Source organism: Dipodomys ordii, unplaced genomic scaffold, assembly GCF_000151885.1.
Source record: "Dipodomys ordii isolate 6190 unplaced genomic scaffold, Dord_2.0 Scaffold142, whole genome shotgun sequence".
In the NCBI taxonomy this organism is placed as follows: Eukaryota; Metazoa; Chordata; class Mammalia; order Rodentia; family Heteromyidae; genus Dipodomys; species Dipodomys ordii.
In genome coordinates, this window is record NW_012267358.1 from 2,145,761 (window position 1) to 2,151,166 (window position 5,406).

Here is a 5,406-nt window from a genome sequence, read left to right on the forward strand (position 1 = left end):
CAAAAAACTATAGAAGATGCAGTTATTGTCTGAGAATTGTTAAGGGGGGCATCATGGGATTAAAACGCTGAGAATACTTGATACAAAAAGAATCAATAGCTCTCTGAAATTCAAATGGGTATTTTGAAATTTATCATATTATACTCTTCAATAAATTTAGTCACATCTGCCTCCATGTCCCACAAAAGCAGGCCTTGTCCCCTCTCCAAACCTTTCACTTTGTTTATCCTGTATTTCTTGATTTCTTTTCCCTAACCACTGATTTCCTTTGTTTGGCCATACCCTTGGCTTCCCTGACTTTTAACTTTCTTTCTTTCTTTCCTTCCTTCCTTCCTTATTTATTTATTTTTGGTCATGGGGCTTGAACTCTGGGCCTGGGCACTGGCTCTGCACTCTTGCACTCAAAGTGAGTGCTCCAGTGCTTGAGCCACAGTGCCACTTCTGGTTTTCTGGTGGTTAGTTGGAGATAAGAGTCTCATAGACTTTTCTGCCTGGGCTGGCTTTGAATCTCGATACTCAGATCTCAGTCTCCTGAGTAGCTAGGATTATAGGTGTGAGCCACCAATGCCCGGCGACTTTTAACATTTTTATATCTTCATTGGTCCTCTAACTCTGGTGTCCTTTTGTATATGTGCTGACCTGCTGAGGCTTGAACTCGGCCTGGCTCTGGCTCTGGCTCTTGCTTTGAGCTTTTTTGTTCAAGGCTGGAGCTCTGCCACTTGAGAAATAGTTCCACTTCTGGATTTTTGGTGGCTAATTGGCAACAAGAGTATCACAGACTTTTCTGCCTGGGCCGGCTTTGAATCTCGATACTCAGATCTCTCCCTCCTGAATAGCTAGGATTATAGGCATCAGCCATTGATGTCTCGCTTACTCTATGGTGTCCTTTGATGTTTTGGGTAACTTCTAAGTATGTACTTTGGCTCCAGCCTTTTTTCAGGTTACTTAGCTATCTTGCCACTAGGTTTTTTCCAAGTTCTAAGAGTGAGATAACAAGTGGTAGGAGAGATGCATTGAGGATACCTGGGGAAAGAGAGTAGTCAACCCTGGCTATAATAATCATATTCTTTTTTAAAACTAGTATCTCTTTAGAGTATCATCCTTCCCAAGTTCATTAATGAGATTCAAAGAGAAACTATCCCATTTGCTACACTCACAGAATGCTAAAAAAAAAAAACCCTCTATGTTTCCCTAATTAGAATCTTTCTTTCTGTTAGACTTTTGTGATAAATTGTATTGAATACAAGGATAAGACTTCAACAAGGAATGTCTTATACCTTCTCCTACTCACTGAGGCCTGGGCTGAGGCAGTCACAGCCAATCAGGAAACTATAGTTCAGAACTTATAGGTGGTGTCAATGACAAACCAAGGGAGATAATAGTAAGGGAGAATATTAATTTATTCAAGATGGGTTAAGAAAGTCTGTCCAATTAACTTTCTCCTTGGTATTTGTGCTGGCACTCATAAACCATGTAAGCCTGGAAATGAGAGAGGCCACCTTTATTACCACAAACCCAGCAAAGAAAGAAGCAGAGACAAGAGATGGACACAAGCCACATACTGGTGGCTCATGCCTATAATCCTAGCCACTCCAGAGGCTGAGATATGAAGATTGTGGTTCAAAGGCAGCCTGGGCAGGAAAGGCCATGAGACCCTTATCTCCAATTAACCACCAGAAAACCAGAAGTGGCTCTGTGGCTCAAAGAAATAGAGCACTAGCCTTGAGCAAAAGAGCTCAGGGAGAGCAGCATGCAGGCCTTTAGTTTAAGCACCAAAACTGACAAAAAAAGAGAGATGGATACACATAGGTGCTTGGTGATTCTGTTTGTGCTATGGTCCCGCTGTAACTGAAGCCAGTTTTATTCTTGTTTATGTCAAGTTGGTTTTTGTTGCTTGAAATGTCCTGGATGTAACCCTCAAAGTTGTTCTTTTCATATTTCCCCTTATGAAGATACTGATGCAAACAGGCCATTTATACATATTCATATTAAAATCATGGAATTTATAAAAATGTAATTGTGGCAAGTTAAAACTTTATGCTGGAGCTGGGAATGTGGCTCAGTAGTAAAGTGCTCACCTAGCATGCATGAAGCCCTGGATTCAGTTCCTCAATACCCCATACACAGAAAAAGCTGGAAGTGGCTCTGTGGCTCAAGTGGTAAGAATGCTAGCCTTGAGCAAAAGAAGCTCAGGAACAGTGCCTAGGCCCTGACTTCAAGCCCCAGGACTGGCAAAAAAAAACCCTCAAATATTTATGCCTCTTCTCTGGCCTTCTCCCACAACTCATGCATTTCTGGAAGCCCACATGGAAAACTATAAAGATTAGCTATGTTTGTTGCTTTGATATAATCTGGAAAGTACTCTTACTCTCTTTCTCTTTCTCCTGAGTCCTCTAGAGATTTCTTTTGATGAAGATTTGGGCTCCTTGAAAATAGTTAAGGGATCAGTGTGCTTTATCTAAAAACCCAAGATATAAAGAGAGTATAGCAACTGCATGAGAAAACAGCTTCATCCATACTATGGTGTCTAAGGTAATCGGGTCCAGTCTTTAGACCCACTTTCTTTCTCTTTTTTGGTTGTATTTGGGTTTGAACTCAGGGCAGTGTAGTTGCTATTCAGGGACTCTGCCACTTGAGCCATATTCCTAGCCCTAATATGCTTTAGTTTATTTTTGTAGCTTTTTTTTCCCCAAGGCTGAGGACTAAACCCAGAGCCTTGCATGAGCCGGGCGGGTGCCCTTCCACTGGGCTAAACCCCCAGCCCCTGCTTTAGTTTATTTTTTAGATAGGTTCTCACACTTTTGCTTTGTGGTTGACAGCCACACTCACAATCCTCCATGTCCTACTTAAATGGGATAACAGATGTAAACCTCCATGTCCTGCTTGTTTTTGAGATAGGATCTCACTAATTTCCACCCCACCCTGCCCCTGCCACCTGGCTGGCCTGAACCTGCTTTCCTCCCATCTCTGCCTCTTGTGTACATGAGATTGTAGGCCTGTGTCACCCTGTATGGTAAGCCCACTTTGGGATCTGAGGGCATTATGAAGTGTAAAAACTCTGAATTTTGTAATCACACAAACTTGTTTTCTAGTTCTGCTCTTGTCGCTTTCTATTGTAAGAATATTCTGAAAAAGTTGCTTTATTTCTCTGGATCTTGATTTCTCTCACTATAAAATGAAGAATGTGCCCTTTGAAGTTGTGAGGAGCAAAGAAGATCTCAATGCTTACAACATAATTGCAATAGCTTTTAATGAACAGATCTACCATATTTGCCTTCTAACATCCATTCCTGACAGAGCAGCCCAGAAAGTAAAAGAAACCCATATACAGCCAGCAAATCAATTCAGTAGTATGATTTGATGACTTTATGGTATAACTTAACAGTGCAGCTTGATAAATATTGAAAGATGAATGAACTTACGAAAACACCACTGTGGGTAATACACGTTGTGCCCGTTGCAGGACCCCCACCAAGAAGACCACCAAGAGTCAGACTCTACAGCTACACTCCAACACAGCAGAGCCTAGGAGGAGAGCCCCAAGCTAAAGATTTGCGGGGCTATAAAGTCACACAACCAACCAGGTGTTTGGATTACCACACGTGTTACTCTGCTAGACAGAATTTGCTGATCTTAGGTTTAGTTTAAAGAAGCAACAAGTGGTCACTGCCTCAAAACTTCAACCCTTCGTTCCCCCCCCCTTGACTTATGGTCCTGAGACACAATCTTGTGTCTCTGGCCCAAAACTAAACTCCAACAGCTCTCGATCTTGAACGGGTATAGTCTCTCTCTGACCTTAGCCATACTATTAAACAATAATACCAATAACAATCAGTCCATTTTTCTTTTCTTGAGGTGTATGCGGAGTGGTTGGGTAGGATGCTTGGAAACTTCCCATGTTTCCCCATGGTCATCCAGGGCAAAGAGGTCAGCCGGTCTGGCGTGGGAGCAGTGGATCCAAACAGCAATGCCATCCACCTTAAGGGCAGTAGGTGTAGCCAGTAGCACCATGTAAGGTCCCTTCCACCATGGTTCCAGAGATCTCAAGTTGTGCCTTCGAACAAACACCCAATCCCTGTTTAAACAAATGGGGGGTAGGAATAGAAGAAGAATCATATAATGCTCTAAGCTGGGGCCACATACTCTTATGCACCAGAAATTCAGTATCATCCAAGTCAGCAAGCAATTCAGTCTGAAGGCTAGGGATAATGGGTGGAGGGTGTCCATACATTATTTCAAAAGGAGTAAAGCCAAGCTGATAGGATGAATTTCTTACTCTAAACAGAGCAAAAGGAAGGAGCAATACCCAATCTGTGCCAGTCTCCAAGGCCAATTAGTTAAGGTCTCTTTTAGAGTCTGATTAATTCTTTCTACCTGCCCTGAACTCTGGGTCAATAAGCACAGTTCAATTTCCAATCCATCCCCAGTTCCGTGGCTATTCCCTGACTTACTTTTGAGACGAAGGCCAGTCCATTGTCCAACCCTATGGTGGATGGGAAGCCATACCTGGGTAGGATTTCTTCCAGAATCTTCTTAGCCACGATGCACGCAGTCTCATGCTTTGTTAGGTAGGCTTCAACCCATCCTGAAAAGGTGTCTACAAAAACTAGCAAATATTTATATCCATATTTTCCAGTTTTAATTTCTGTGAAGTCTATTTCCCAACCCACACCTGGCCTATCTCCATGGAGGTGAGCTCCTTTTGTAACGGGTTGATTGGGGGCATTGGTGAGCTGACAGGCTTTACAATTTTTGACAATGTCCTCAGTGAGTTGATTTCCTTGCCTAATTTTTACTTCTGAATGTCGGAGCAAGTCCTGCATTCTTTGGGTTCCCATGTGAGATACCCGATGGATTCTCCTAAGAATCCCCTTGCCCAATCTTTGTGGCAAGATAAGTTTCCCCTCACCAATTTTCACTAGTCTTTATTTTCTTCTCTGCCCGGGGGTTTATAGGCCATGGGAGTTTTCTTTATCCACTCCAAGTCTTCTTGGGAGTACTGAAGCTCAGGAGGCAAAGCTCGTGGCCCTGGGTCTACTAGAGTCAGAACTTCCGCTCTGGGCTGGAGGGCCGCCTCCTTAGCTGCCTGATCGGTCAAGTTATTTCCTTTGGTTATTGAATCAGTTCCCTTTTGATGGCCAGGGCAGTGCATAATGGCAATATTTGCTGGTTCCCATAAGGCCCGGATGAGGCTTAAAATTTCTTGGGTTTTTTTTTTATCCATAGAATAGATACCATATCTTTTTTTATTGTGAAAATATTGTACAGAGGGGTTACAATTACATGAGCAAGGTAATGAGTACATTTCTTTTTTATTTTTTTTATTGTAAAGATACTATACAGAGGGTTACAGTTACATGAGTGAGGTAATGAGTACACTTCCTCTTGAACATTGTTACCCCCTCC